General features: G+C 38.7%; 1 protein-coding gene across 3 annotated transcripts in view; it reads left to right on the top strand.

Annotated features, from left to right (window-relative positions):
- XYLB (xylulokinase) overlaps window positions 1-16628 on the top strand; it is a 133953-nt gene that overhangs the window by 62474 nt on the left and 54851 nt on the right. The gene's annotated exons all lie outside the window — the stretch shown is intronic.

Here is a 16628-nt window from a genome sequence, read left to right as displayed (position 1 = left end):
AGGCAACAGTGTCCAGAAGTCCTTTATCAAGATTAAGAAGTGAACGCTGCATTACGAGCACTGTGCTTCCTTATAGTCTAGGAGATCGGTATGTCAAGCATTCATGCACAAAGGACCCGGACTTGTAGTGTTGGTGCAAGATCCACTTTGTCCTGTGGATATCTCCTGTTCACTGGGGCAAATGAGTCCTGTGATCTACCAAGGAGACTAATCTTCTGGTCTTCAGAATTGTTTTCAGTCTTCTTCTCATCCATGTGAAATTAATGGACTGTGGGCAGGCAAATTCTATGGGTTGCCCCTTTTCCCCCCCAACCAGTTATGTCCTTGTTGAGTTAATTCAAAATAGAATTACTCCACTGGCACTAAAACTGTTTAATTTCTGCTTGCACAAGTGTGTTTTGATGAACATATATTTACAGCTCCCAACTTTGTAGGGAGCCCTTAGCATGCCTGTTAATGGTTGGAATTAAAAGAAATCAATGTGGTGTTTAGGCATGAGACTAAACCCTAATTGGTTTTTAACTTCAAGCTATGACCTCACAGTTGTAATCATTGGGAAGGCTTCAGCCTTACAGTGCCTGTTGACATGTTCTATCTTAGCAGCTTTTCCTGTTCTTTGTGGCTTCCTCCTTAGTTGAATTAGTAAAAATATTAGGAAATACAAGCCAGAGTGAACTAATTGAGTATGCCATTATTTTTCCAATGTATGTGAGTTTTGGAGTAGGTTTGTTTTTGATTAGCCCTCATCCTAGCTAAATAGAACAATCAGATATTATCACATATAGTGTGACTGTAGTACTATTATTTATCCTTTTTACTATCTTCTTTACTTCCCCCTTTTATTGGTCGTGGTATTCTTCCTCCTCTTCCTCTTCTCCCCCCTTCTCTCTGGTGCTTTACATGTACATTCAGTGCTTCTGTACCAGAGACAGATTCGTTGTGTGTCTAATCACATTTGACCAAATAAAATATTCAGTTCAGTTTAGATTCTGAACAAATATGCAGAGGCGGTTTTGGACTCCCTGCCTGGGAGACCTATTATAAAGCAGCAGTGTTAGTGTGGATAAAGGATTGGATTAAATTGGAAAACAAAATAACTTTAACACTAGAGGGATACGACTTACAAATAGGGTGGCATGCCTTCTTGTGGAATCTGAATAGTAAAATCCACTCATACTTTCAGAGACATACTTTACATAAATCTTTGATAAAAAAACCTGGTCAGATATTAGGAAAAACCACTACATCAAAGTTCCGATATGGTTGTCAACAATGGAGGCTATGTTCCACCCCAATACAATGGATATTAGTAAAAAGCTCAAATATCACCAAATTTTAGACATGGAAAGGAAACTCAAATCGATTCAAGAGTTAGAAAATCAAAAAATAACGATCGATCGTTGGTCATATTTTCAAATAGCAATAAGATATGAGAAAGTTTTAAAAGAATTTGGACTAGAAACAAAGAGCACTAAATCTGATAAGATACTTTTGGGCCAGAAAAAAAAAAACACCATGATATCCAAATTATATAACTATCCATTGGAATATGAATTAGCTGAGGAAATTGTGAAAGGACCAATGATAGCGTGGGCAAAAAATTTCGGTCATAACTGGGATAACTGGGAAAAAATCTGGCAGAGAAACCTTACAATAACTAAATCTGTATTTTATAAAGAGAACTTATATCAAATGATATATAGATGGCATTTAGCACCCTCCAGATTAGCAAAATTCTATCCAACATCAAACCCAATCTGTTGGAAATGGCAAAGGAAATGATGGTACTTTCTTCCATCTCTGATAGACATGCCCAGTGCTTAAAATTTTTTGGATCAGAATCAAAATTTGGTTAGAGGAAATCGTCCAAGGTGGATTGGAGTGGGAACCTAAACTGTACCTCCTGGGTATTATCAAAAAAGGTCGTTCTTCCAAAGTAAAATATTTGATAACCCACATATTGACAGCAGCACGAATCTCGCTGGCTCAATTCTGGAAAATGCCTAATATACTACCAATACAATTTATTATTCAAAAAATCTATGAATGTGCTGAAATGGAGAAGCTCAGATTAAAATTAAAAGGAAAGGCTGATTCGGAATTTTATTCAATTTGAAATAAGTAGTACAATTGGTTAGAACGTAAAAAAAAGAGAAAGTGGGAATTAAGGGGGGAAAATGAATTTACGAAACAGATTATGACACATACCCCAAAAGATAGGAATTTACAATGTTAGTTCTAGACTTCCTCGTTCTTTAATCAAGCAATAGATAGAATCTATCTGTAAAAATACATAATTATAACCCAACAATAAATATTAATAATAGATTATTATGTTTGATAGAGTATAAATAATAAATAACCTATAGGAAACAGGAAATAATTACCACATAATATTAATTAGGGAATATTTAATTTACTGTCAAATGTATTGAAAGAAAGTTTAATTAGTTTTAACACAAAGTGTTGTGACCTTTTGTTTGTATGAATTTTGGTTTTTTGAGTTTGTGTATTTGTATATTTTAACTTTGTATTTAATAAAGTTTTTTTTTTTTAAAAAAGAATGTAATACATCTGAGATGTATAAATGGTGGTGGCTCTTTTTTTAATTCCTTAGAAGTGTTTGACTATTGAAAGCAAAATTTGGAATAAGTAGATAGTTGGTCTAATATTGATGGAAGGGATTTTAGCACAATTTAAGTAATTTCCTTGCAGGGTGTTATATAAGATCTAGCTGTACAACAGCCATTATGAAATACTGTTATGGGAATATAATCTTAATGCTGTTCAACATTTGTCATGATCTCATATTTGGACTCTTTCTGTCCAGAAGAGGGCATTAGATCCCATCTCATGGCTATTTTATGTGTTCGTTTGGTCATTTAATCCCTCCTGTTTAACTGTTCAGATGAATATCATGGCCGGTTTCCAGTTACAAAGCATAAAATGTACATCCCAGTAACTTTGTATCCCCGTTTAATCTAAGATATCAGAGAAAATCCTTCAAGGATGCCCTATGTTTTGCATCAGTCTGAAGTAGTATTTTTCAAACTTGGCAAATTTAAGATAGGTGGACTTCAACTCCCAGAATTCCACAGCCAGCATGAAGGGCGCAATTGAAATCATTGATATTTAGCTCTTCATTATTCCATTCTTTATTGAGCCAACTTTATTTTTTTTTATAAATAACTGCAAGGCAGCAAAAATATCTAATGTTCCTGCCCCTTCCTGTTTTCCCCACAACAACAACTCGATTGGGCTGAGAGAGAATGACTGAACCAAAGTCGCCTTACCAGCTTTCAGGCCTGGGTGGGATTAGAATTCGCCATCTCCTCATGATTGGGCCAGAGTCACCTAGCCAGCTTTCAGACCTGAAGCGGGACTAGAACTCACCATCTCCTGGGGATTGGCCCCAAATCACCTAATTGGCATTCATGTCTAAAGTGGGACTAGAATTCTGTCTCTGGTGATTGGCTCATTGTCACCCAGCCAGTTTTCATTCCTAAGGCAGGACTAGAACTCCCGGTGTCTAATCTGATGCCTTTACCACTAGAGGCCAGATTGTCTCTATTACCACTAGCTAATTTATTAATATATGTTACTTTTGAATTTGATCTAATACTGTCCATTTTTTTTTCCCCTACAAAAAGTATTTCCATGTGGGGTTTTTTTTTTAGTTTTTTTTTTAGTTTTTGGTGTGTGTGTGTGTGTGTGTGTGTGTGTGTGTGTGCGTGCATGCATGTCTGTGTTAAGTGCCTCCCACTCTTCTGAAAACTGTGTGTAACAATTGTAGTCAATGATTTAATTGGATCTACTGTGAGAATGCCTGTAGGCCTTGTTTCTTGGGCTCCCCAGAGTTTTGCAAAAGTTCTCAGGGATCAAATTGTTGAGATGCTAAAAATAAATCCTTCACCAAGGTTACCCAAGCCCATATGCTAAGAAAATACCAATAAACTACCATATGAGCATATGGAATGTGATGAATTTATTATGCAAATATGTTCGGTCTGCCTTTTTTGTATAATTTATTCTACTCTTCCTTGCCCTATGAAAGAAACGTGGAACTCTGCAGGAGTTATAGTTAAGATTCATCTATTAACTACAATCTCGTTCCTCGGTTCATCTCTCACTCTCTTTGAAGATATTCTCTTTGTATTTTCAAGTTGATAACAGAAGGCCTGTCACTGGGATACTTAATTTTTTTTTAAAAATGTAAAACAAGCGTTTCAAGACTACCAAGTGGTGGGCCAGAGAGCCTCATGATTTCATAATATGGTAGTGGAGAAATATGAGTCAATCCCCAAATGGAAGTATAGTATTTGGCATATGGACCAGAATTATGTGGCTAGAAACACAGTATAGGTAGCCCTCGACTTAACGAGCACAATTGAGCCCCAAATTTCTGTTGCTAAATGAGACAGCTGTTAAATGAACTTTGCCCCATTTTACAGTTTTTCTTGCCACAGCTGTTAAGCGAATCACTGCAGTTATTAATTTAGTAAGCCAGTTGTTGAGTGAATCTGGCTTCCCCATTGAATTTGCTTGTCAGAAGGTTGCAAAAGGGAATCATGTGACCTAGGGACACTCCAGCCGTCATAAATACGGACCAGTTGCCAAAAATCTGAATTTTGATCACCTGACTATGGGGGATGCTGCAAAAGTTGTAAGTGTGAAAAATGGTTGCAAGCCTCTTTTTTTCAGTGCTGTTGCAACTTGGGAGGGTCACTAAATGAACTGTTGTAAGTCGAGGACTAGCTGTACATTGTTAACTACAGTTTGTCTTCAACTTACGATTGAAGTTAATGGCGGAGCGGGCCCCCTCTGTGGTCACATGACTGAACCTTTAGGCACAAGGTTGCATTCATGGCCATTTGGAGAATCCGACGGGCACATGACCATGTTTTACAATGGTTTCGGCAAAACTTGCGCTTATTCCCACTTCTCGACAAAACCACGTCTGTAACAAACCGTTGGGCCACTTAAGGTTTGTGGCATTTGCTTAATACTTGCTTCAAAAAAGTTGTAAAGTTGGGTCGATCAGATGACCTTACGAACTTCACAAATTAGAACTGTAATGGACAATGGCTCCATGACGGTCATATGTCAAGATATATAGCTGGTAAAAAGTTTGAAAGGCATCTGACATAAGACTCTATAGTCCTGAATTATGACTGTGAAATCTTTCATTTTTGACAATTAGCCAGAAGGAGAACTTCCATACGTAGCACAATTGTGTAGATGCACAATCACTACCATTAGTGAAGCAGAAATATTACAGTTCGGTGCTGTTTACCAGCTGCACAAAGTTGTTAATGGAGAGTGAATTGTCTCCCTAAACCAAGCCTCTTCAATCTGGTGTCCCCCAGATATGTTGGAATTCACAGAAAGAGACAGATAGTTCTTGACTTTTGACCGGTAACTTAGCAACCAATCAAAGTCAGAACAGATTTCACAAAAGCTAATATTGAGACCCAGTTTCAAAGTTATGACGGCTGCACCATCCACATGGACATATGATTGCATTTTGGGTGGTTGGCAACTGGCACATCTTTATGGGCATTTGCAGGGTCTGGCATTCATATGACCATGATTTTCTATAGTTTTTGCCAATTTCCACTATTTTCTTCCGGTTTCCAGTAAAAAAAACAACCTCCCATTGTGTAAAATAAATTTGCTGAACAACTATAGCATTCACCTAATGATAGTGATTCACTTAATGACCACTGCAAAAATGCTGAAAAATTGTGTCCGATCACGTGATGCTTTAATTTATGACCTCAGCAACTAACTACTGTATTTCCTGACACAGTTATGATCATAAATTGAGGACTATCCAGAAGGAATGGCTTTAGTCAGCTTGATTGGTAATAACTTTATGAGACCTTTTCTAAAATCATTAAGATTTTTGGCAGGCCCTGCCCCTGATAGCAATCAATTTTATGCACACTCTGCACACTGAGTAGAAACATTCTTATACAGGTAGTCCTCGACTTACAAAAGTTCTTTTAGTTCATTACTGTTCAAATTACAAGGGCGGTCTTTTGACTGTCATAAGTACACCAAATACAAGCTAGGGGGATATAAGCTTGTTGATGACCCTCACTCTGTCAGGGACCTTGGAGTACTCATATCGAAGGACCTAAGCGCCAGACCTCACTGCAACAGCATTGCCAAAAAGGCATTAAGAATTGTAAATCTAATCTTAGGAAGCTTCTCCTTCAGAAATATTGAATTGCTAACTAGGACATACAAAACCTTTGCCAAACCAATATTCAAATACAGCTCACCCATCTGGAATCTGCACTACATATCGGATATTAATACAATTGAGCGAGTCCAGAAGTATTTCACAAGAAGAGTACTACACTTCTCTGCTCATAACAGAATACCCTATAACACCAGGCTTGAGATTTTGGGCTTGGACAACCTTGAACTATGCCACCTACGGTTGGACTTAAGCGTAGTACACAAAATTATCTGCTGCAATGTCCTACCTGTCAATGACTACTTCAGCTTCAGCCACAACAATACAAGAGCACACAACAGATACAAACTCAATATTAACCACTCCAAACTTGATTGCAGAAAGTACGACTTCAGCAACCGAGTGGTCAATGCCTGGAATGCATTACCTGCCTCTTTTGTTACATCCTCTTACCCTCCACTCCTTCAACCTCAAACTATCCGCTATTGACCTCACCCCATTCCCAGGAGGTCTGTAAGGGGCGCGTCTACCATTGTGTCTACCATCCCTGTCTTATTGGCCTCACATGTTCGTACCTAATTCCTGTATTCATACTCACGTTTATACTTATACCTATTATCCTGTAAGCGTTTAACAAATCAAATAAATAAATAAATGAAACACCATCAAAATTCAGCTGCTTGGCAACTGACCCATATTTATGACAATTGCGGTGTCCTGAGGTCATGTGATCACCTTTTGCGACCTTTTGACAAAGTCAATGGGGAAGCCAGATTCACTTAACAACTGATTACTAACTTAATAACCGTGGCAAAAAGAGGATGTAAAATGGGGTAATACTCACTTAACTATCTTACTAAGCCAAAGAAATTCTGTCATCATACATTGAGGACTACCTGTATTAGAATATCTTGAAAAAAGGGAGCAAAACTTCTCTGGGTCCATATTTTCATACCAGGCATGATTTTATTCATTTATATTTTAATATATTGCATTTATATTTAATATCTCATCGCCAAGTGGCTCTGGACTAAATTATCTTTATATATTTTTATATATGCCTTGCTTTACTTGCCTTTAGTGTTTAGGGTCAGCATATTTTTTGCACGTTGCTGGTTTTGTAAACTTATTGTGACATGGAAGGAATTCTAAAGGTTGGTAGTCATTCAATTTCAGAGCCTCTAGCGAGAAAGGAAAGTGGGTTCTTGAGTAGGAGGCACTTGTTTTTGCCCATGAAGAATTGAGTGTAGCTTTTTAAAAAAGATTTCTTTCAAAAACATTCCCTTCCCTCTTTGCCTGCCTGGATAGTCCTAGAGAGCAGGGTTTCTCAATCTCTGAAGAATAACAGAATGGCACAGTTGGAAGGGACCCTGGAGATCAACTAGTCCAACCCACTGCTCAGGCAAGAATATCAGGGGTGTCAAACTCAAGGCCTGAGGGGTGCTTAGATCTGACCCGCGGGGCTGCTCTGGAAACAGTGAAGGACTGGCCCGTGGTGCCTCTGCCAGGGAAAATGGAGCATGTGAGGGCCGCTGCCGGTGCTCCTGGTCTCTGTTTTTGCTGTCAGAGGGTTGCAGGAGGCCAAAAATGAAGCTGGCAGTGCTTGGGCTGCCACAGGCGCCCCCAACATGAATGACGTTAAGCTGACCATGCCTCCCCTGGCCACACCACAGCCCCCCTCCCGCAATGATATTGAGTTCGACACCCCTGCCCTATACCATTTGAGACAAAATTTTGTTAATCTCTTCTTTAAAAACTCCAGTTCTGGAGCAGCCACAATTTCCAGAGGCAAGCCGTTCCACTGGTTAATTGTTTAAACTGTTTGGAAATTTCTCCTTAATTTCTCCTTAGCATGTTGGCTGGTGTGTGTGGGGGGGGCATTCTGGAAACTGAAGTCCACACATCAAAGTTACCAAGGCTGAGAAAAACATTTTTTGGGGAGAAGGAGTGATGTGGGAAGAGGAATACCCTAAGTAATGCGACCTTTTAAAATTTGCGTCACAATCGACCTGGCCAGACAATGAATTTTCCAACATACGGCTAAAAGCAGATGGATGCCATGAATCCATCTGTTTGTGGTAATGTCATGGTGACCCTTTCCATCAGGCCTGGTTTGCTATTTTTCTAACTCTTCATTTAAAGGATATCTCATACACTTTGCCTCAGTGTTTCAGAAGTAGAAGGCAGTCATGTTTTCTAGTGGGAAATCCTTATAGCATTTGGGTGGGTGGGCAGAGGTTTTGAAGATGCTACTAGAAAGCAAACAGTGACACCCCCCCCCCCCAACTTGGGATGACATTTGGGATGACATTTCTGGAGGATGATGAATTGGGAGGGATACATTTCTACACCCCCACCCCATTTTGTTTTAGATCGGTAGTTCCACATTTCTCGACCAAATGTTAAAATTTGCTTGACTCTTCCCACTGACAGAAGACTCATCGTCCCAGTATCCCTCTCTGGATGATGGGCTGTCTTTGCAAGTAGTCTTCGACTTACAACATTTCATTTAGTGACTGTTTGAACTTACAACAGCAGTGAAAAAAAAGTGACTTGTGATCGATTTTCACATCCATGATCATCCCCATGATCATCTGATCAAAATTAAGACTCTTGGCAACTGTCTTGTGTTTATGATGATTGCAGTGTCCCAGAGTCAACCTTTATGACCTTTTGACGAGCCAAACCAACAGGAAAGCCAGATTCAGTTAACAACTACGTACTAACTTAACAACTGCAGTGATTCACTTAACAACAGTGGGAAGAAAGGTCATAACATAGGGCAAAATTCATTTAAGAAATGTCTTGCTTAGCAACAAAAATTTGAGGCTCAATTGTAGTCGCCTTCCTTCCTTCCTTCCTTCCTTCCTTTTTATTAAAGATTTTAAAGAAGAAAGATAAAAAATTAATACCAACTAATATAAAATAAGAAAAAGAAAACAAAACAAAGAGAAAGCTAAACTGCAACAAAAGGGGGAAAATGAAATAAAAATAGAAAAGAAAGAGAAAAGATACAAAGAAATAACTTCTGATCTTCTTTGCAGCATAAGTACAATTATAAATTTACCTCTTAACTCTTTTCTTTTTTAAAAAAAATCTATCCTGTGTAATCATCAAACCCATAAATTATCTGTTTGTTTTTTCCTCTGTTCTGCGCAAAAAAATCTATAAGGAGTTTCCAGTCAGCAATAAATGTAGATATTGTCTTTTCTGTGATCAAAGAAGTCAACAATGAGTTGATAAAGTTAAATACCCATGCTCTGCTAAGGGAGGAAAAAAAAACATCCAAAGAATTTTAAAGAAAGCGATTCAATTGAATTTCCAAAAGCACGCTTGGCCTCTAAAGGCAGATTCCTAATAATTTTGCAGTTGATAGTTTGACAGGGCGAAATCAATTTTTACAGGGTGTATGCATGCTACAAATAAACTGATGAATGTGTTTGTCAATCTTTGGCTCAGAATGCTACTAATTCAAATGTTACTTTTCCTTTCTGTTGCCAGTCCTAGCTGCTCAGCTCTCTAAAAGGCAACTGCAGAGAGACTGTTGACGGCTGATTTATTGTGATGTGTCAGCTTTCAAGTAGGTCCTATTTGTACAAATCAAATCTCTTCTCCTCGAGGAAACATGTGGTACACTTTTACTTATCCATTTTAATTACAAGTAGGAGTAATACGCACACCATTTTTGCTTTGCAATTGGAGGTGCTGAATTGTTGGCTTATCTGGTAAAAGCTTTGGCTGAATTTGCCAAGAGTTGAGATTTGCTTATGGAAGACCAACACCATACTCATGTTTTGCAAGAGTAGAATAAAAATAGGTGGTGCAAAGTCAAAATGCCGTGCATTTGGCATTTCAAGCCTTTTTGATATTTTTTTCTAGAAGAACCAGGAAACATGACTGACATGTATTGAAATGCTAGGTTTGCTTTGGGCCAGGAGAGATTGTACAAGTCCTCGATTTACGACCACAATTGGGATGAGGATTTCCATTGCTAAGTAAGGCAGTTGCTTAGTGAAGAGAAGGACCAGGGGAGACAGGATAGCAGTCTTCCAATATTTGAGGGGCTGCCACAGAGAGGAGGAGGGGGTCAAGCTATTTTCCAAGGCACCCGAAGGCCAGACAAGGAATAATGGATGGAAACTGAACAAGGAGAGATTCAACCAAGAAATAAGGAGAAACTTTCTGACAGTGAGAACAATCAACCTATGGAACAGAAGTTGCCCTTGGAAGTTGTGGGAACGCCATCACTTGAGACTTTCAAGAAGAGATTGGACTGCCATTTGTCAGAAATGGTGTAGGGTCTCCCGTTTGGGAAGGGGGGTTGGACTAGATGACCTACAAGGTCCTTTCCAACGCGGATTATTTGTGAAAAAGTGAGTTACTACGGATTATATGATCATTTCTGCCATAGTGGTTAGGCAAATACTGCAGTTGTTAAGTGAATTGCACAGTTGTTAAATGAATCTGATCTTGGGTTTTTTGGAAGCGGGTTGGGAAGTCACAAATGGTGGTCACATGATCCCTGGATGCTGCAACTGTTGTAAATTCATTCCAGTTGCCAAGTACCTGGATTTTGATCACATTAGCATAATAATGCTATCAAAAATCATAAGTGTGAGGATTGGTTGTAATTTTTTTGGTGCCATTGTAACTTTGAACAGTTCTTAAATGGTTGAGGATTACTTGTATATATTTATTCAAAGTGCAGGGGTTGGATACATCTGTCTTTCTCAACCCAGTAAGAAGAGATTGTGTAACCATTTGTCTGAAATGGGATAGGATTTCCTGCCTAAGCAGGGGTTTGGACTAGAAGACCTCCAGGGTCCCTTCCAACTCTGTTATTCTATCCTATCCTATCCTATCCTATCCTATCCTATCCTATCCTATCCTACCCTATCCTATCCTATCCTGTCCTATATTCTGTTCTATTCTATTCTATATTCTGTTCTATTCTATTCTATTCTATTCTATTCTATTCTATTCTATTCTATTCTATATTCTGTTCTATTCTATTCTATTCTATTCTACTTCTCTTCTCTTCTCTTCTCTTCTCTTCTCTTCTCTTCTCTTCCTTCCAATATTTATTCTATTTTTAGTCTATTCCTTCCAATATTTATTCTATTCCTATCCTATCCTATCCTATCCTATCCTATATTCTGTTCTGTTCTGTTCTGTTCTCTTCTCTTCTCTTCTCTTCTCTTCTCTTCTCTTCTCTTCCCTTCCCTTCCCTTCCCTTCCCTTCCCTTCCCTTCTCTTCCTTCCAATATTTATTCTATTCTAGTCTATTCCTTCCAATATTTATTCTATTCCTATCCTATCCTATCTTATCCTCTCCTCTCCTATTCTAATGCCATGTTATCCCGAAAATAAGATCCTGTCATACATTTTTGCCACCAAAAAAGGCACCAGGTCTTATTTTGTAGGGATGCCATCCATTGACTAACCTCACTTACACACGTCACCTCCGGCCTCTTTTTCGCTGTCAGAGGCTTTCAGGAACTTCTTCTTCTGCGGTCGGCAAGGCTTTCCTGAAGGCCTCTGAAGCCGATAACAGAGCTCCGGATTGATCCAGAACTTTGTTATCAGCTACAGAGGCCTTCAGGAAAGCCTTGCCAGCTGCAGAAGAAATGGTCCAGCAAGGCAGGTGTTGGGGTGTGTGAGGCCTGCTACAACTGTCCAAACGTAAGTAGTTGGGCAGCTCCACCCTCCCATCGCCCCCAGCTTAATTTTTACGCATGCACTCTGGAGTGGGCGGGATCTTAATTAGGGCTTATTTTGGGGATAGGGTTTATATTGGGCGCACATGTAAAAATCAAACTAGGAGCTTACTTTCAGGGTAGGTCATATTTCCGGGGAAACAGGATAGTAATAGCAAAGCCACTTATATACCTCTTTGCAGTACTTTTACAGCCCTCTCTAAGCGGTTTACAGAATCAGCCTATTTCGCCCAACAATCTGGGTCCTCGTTTTACTGACATCAGAAGGCTGAGTCAACCTTGAGTCCTTTCAGGATTGAATTCCTGGCAGTGAGCAGTGAATTAAACTGCAGTAGCTCATTCTAACTACTGCGCCAACTCCATTCTCCTTTCTCAGACCCTCCAAATAATTATTTCTTATAACCATTGCAGTTTTTCCATGGCCACTTGATCAAAATTTATGTGCTTGACAACCAGTATATATTTATTCTGAAATACAATTGCAATGTTCAGGGTCATGCGATTATTGCCATTTGTGATCTTCCCAGCTGGCTTCTGACAAGTAAAGTCCATGAAAAAAGTCAGATTCATTTAACAACCACATGATTCACTGATCAACTGCAGTGACTCACTTAACAGCTGTGGCAAAAATGGTCATAAAGTCCAAATCAATTCACTTAACAATTGCCTTACTTAGCAACGGAAATTCTATTTGCATAACCCTTTCTAGCCCAAAGAAAACTTAGCAATTTAATATATACCAACCATATTTCCTGGTTCTAGAAAAATATAAAGGTCATAAATATGGGTGTGACTCACTTAACAACTGGCTTAGTAATGAACATTGTTAAGTTCCCGGTTGTGATCATATGTTGAAGATGATCTACATTGGCTATCATGATTAGTGATAATAGTAGATTATTTCTTCTTCTTCTTCTTCTTCTTCTTCTTCTTCTTCTTCTTCTTCTTCTTCTTCTTCTTCTTCTTCTTCTTCTTCTTCTTCTTCTTCTTCTTCTTCTTCTTCTTCTTCTTCTTCTTCTTCTTCTTCTTCTTCTTCTTCTTCTTCTTCTTCTGTTTGTGTTTCTGCTTCTTCCTCTTCCGCTGCCGCCACTGCTTCTGCTGCTTCTTCTTCTTCTTCCTCCTCCTCCTCCTTTTTTTTTCTTCCTCTTCTGTCAAGGGAAATATACAAAATTCTGGTTCTTCCTGCTGGCAGCGTCAACCATTGTTTTTGTTTTTTTTAATACTATTGTATTATGTCTTTGATCTTGTCTCTGTCTTCTTCTGGCTCTGCCTTGTGTTCTTTGACCTTCTCTTCTTGTTGTATATGCCTTGTATGATATGGAATCCCACAACATCCTCCCCAGGTGAGCAAACCACTTTATTTCCTGTTTTTGTATGTAATTTAAGATTGGTTCTTTGCTTACTCTTTCTCTGATTTTCAGATTTTTTTTTCTCTTCTGGTCACCCCACCAGTTTTCCTCAAACATCTCATTTCCGTGGTGACTAACTTTCGCTTATGCTTTATTGCAAGTGTCCATGTTCGGCACTGGTAGCACAGGGATGATGAATGGGAATGAATATGCTTCATAGGAAATGCTTCTTTGGGCCGATTGGTACTGCCTTATGTTAGGGGTGGAGCAAGCCCTTGGTTTGACTTATATTATATTAACCTCTTCCGTCTATTTTACCATCTTCACTGAATGTTGTTCCTAAATCTTTGAACTTCAATACTTATTTTATGCTCGTTCCTCCTATTATTATATCTAGGGTATGATTTTTTCCCCCTTCCGATTGTCATTGCTTCTGTTTAATCTTTGCTGGTTCTCATATTATTTGTCTTGCATTCTTGGTTCAGGGCCATAAGATGTTGTCGCAGTTTCTTTCCTTTACTTGCTGTCAAAGGCAGTTTTCATATTAAGGCTAAACTTGGTTTCTAAGCCTGTGTATTCATTCCACTATAATGAAAGCCTAGAACTGCTCAAGTCATCCTTTTATATTAAAAAGACTCTTTTTATATTTAAAGGATACTTCAGATTTAAATAGTTCCATTAAATTTATCAGGGGCTCTAAGCACTCGTGTTCCAGATGGAATTCATCAAACCGGTTATTAAATGTATGATTATCCCTACTACTGTTAATGCAGAGTTCTGATGAAAGTTTACTTCGGTATCTGAAGTTGGAATTGGTGGGGAATATACAGAAAGGTGAAAAAGGCATTTATAGGATCATCATGCTTGGGCTGCAGAAATCCATGCAGGCTTTAATAGCGGCAGAGAATTCAGCTTTCTTTACATTTCTTTTGCTTCCAGGCAGAGTTTAGCAGCTCAGAAATGGTTGCCCTAATTTCAGGTGTTTGCTCCAAGGAACAATGCTGTTTTACTATAACCTTTAAACAAGAAGATGCTTACACTAAAACAAAGTGCAGGGCCTACAGCCCTCAAAGCTTCTGATGACTTCCCTAAATTCAAATATTTACAAAGTCTGCACTACTATTAATCTTCTCATCACTCCTTATCACCCATCCCCTCCCACTTGGGACTGTATTGCTGTAATTTTGTCACTTCTTACGATTTATATTGACTGTCTCCTAGTATGATTAATTGCTTATTGTACCCTATGACTATTATTAAGTGTTGTACCTGATGATTCTTGACTCTTGACAAATGTATCTTTTCTTTTTTTGTATATTGAGAGCATTTGCACCAAGACAAATTCCTTGTGTGTCCAATCACACTTGCCCAATAAAGAATTCTATTCTATTCCATTCCATTCCATTCCATTCCATTCTATTCTATTCTATTCTATTCTATTCTATTCTGTAGGATAATTTCTAAAAATATACACTAGAATGCCATTTTGACTTGAATAATACATGAAAAAGTTTAAGATAGGTAAAGCAAAAAAGGAAGTGAAGGTGATGTTTTGATTGCAACTCCACTACTTTGCATAATTGGTCACTTGATCATCAAAACATATACACTACAGGAAACCAAATACATTACAGTAGTCCTTGACTTATGACCATAATTGGGGCTGTAACATCTGTCACTAAGCGATATGGTTATTGAGTGAATCTTACCCTGTTTTACAAACTTTTTTGGTTGTAGTGGTTAAGCAAACTTTATTTTATTGTCATTGCACCTCGTACAATGAAATTAAATGCCATCTTCAGTGTACATTATACATAAGAAAACTATAAAAATAAAACAAAAATACACACATCCTTCACATTCTATGCAATTGAATTGAAAACCCCTGATACTGCATTAATATTGCACTATACAGTAGAATTCAATATAGTTAGGTTAATCTAGTTTTTCCCATTGACTTTGCTTGTCAGAAGCCCCTGGGGAAGTTAAAAGAGGCAGTGACACGCCCCTGGGATGCTGCAATTATTGTAAATACACACCAGTTGCCAAGTGCATAAATTGCAGTCACTTGATCATCAGACAGCTGTGATGGTCGTAGGTGAGATGGTCTTTCACAAGGAATGCTGCAACTGTCATAAATACATGTCACTTGCCAAGCACCTGAATTTTGGTCATATGACCACAGGGATGCTGAAATAATCGTGTGAAAAATGTTCATTAGTCACTTCAGCGCCGTTGTAACTTCAAACGTCATTAAAGAAATGGTCAAAGACTATTTGTAGTGTTTTCCTAGCACTTTTTTCTTTTAATAAGACAAGATATTGTACTGCAGAAGAAAATCTGTAGCCGTATACAGGTAGTCCTCAACTTACAATGCCACTAAGTGACTGGTTAAAGAATTGTAGGATTATATAGAATCTTAAAAAGGTACTAATGTCTTGGGTTTGGAGATGGGGTACCCCCTGTAGTCCGTGATGTTGTAAAATTGGGTCAATCACCTAGTTGCCTCGACTTAGCGACCATCATGATATATCACCGAAATTCCAGGCTCCATTATGGCCATAAGTTGAGAACTGCCTGTAACTAAGTGCCTCTGATTTAATTGTGCTGGGACATCTACGTTCAGCTAGGCAACTCAGAGAGTTACAAGAATTATCTTGTCCTTTTGTGGCTATTTTGTTCTGGGAAGGTAAGCAGTAAAATTTACATTTGGAAATACCTGTATCCTCTTGACTTACAGTCATTATTGAGCCCAAAATTTTTGTTGCTAAGCAAGAGTGCCCACTTTATGACTTTCTAGCCACAATTGTTAGCCAAATCATTGCAATCTGGCTTTCCTATTGACTCTGCTTGTCAGAAGGTCTTAAACGACCCCGAGACACTGTACCCATCATAAATATGAGTCAATTGCCAAGTGCCAGAATTTTGATCACATGAGAGAAGCCACAATGGTCGTAGGTGTGAAAAACAATCATAATTCACTTTTTATCAGTGCTATTGTAGCTTTGAATGGTCACTAAAGAAACTGTTGTAAATTGACGACTACCAGAATGCTGAAAAACAGTTTCTTCTCAGTCTGAGGGCTTCATTTCCCTCCACCAATGGCGGATACCTGTTTTGTGTAATGGTAAAGGAGGGGGCAGTAGAGAAAGTACAGGAAACAACTCTTGGAGTAAACTATATCCTCTAGAACTGCGGACCTCAAACTTTGTAGCTTGGCAGCCCAGTTGGGGCAGGGTAGAGAGGAACTGGGCCATGTGAACGGCGGGCTGGTGCCGTGTGCACCGGCCCACCACTTGTGTTAATGGAGCTGCGTGCACGCATTCAGGCTGCCCCTCCTCTTGAGGCCTGGTTCCA

The sequence above is a fragment of the Pseudonaja textilis genome, chromosome Z, assembly GCF_049901715.1.
Source record: "Pseudonaja textilis isolate UNSWEBS1 chromosome Z, rPseTex1.2, whole genome shotgun sequence".
NCBI classification, from domain to species: domain Eukaryota; kingdom Metazoa; phylum Chordata; class Lepidosauria; order Squamata; family Elapidae; genus Pseudonaja; species Pseudonaja textilis.
The sequence above is the reverse complement of the archived record's forward strand: the minus strand, read 5'-3'. Positions and strand labels throughout refer to the sequence as shown.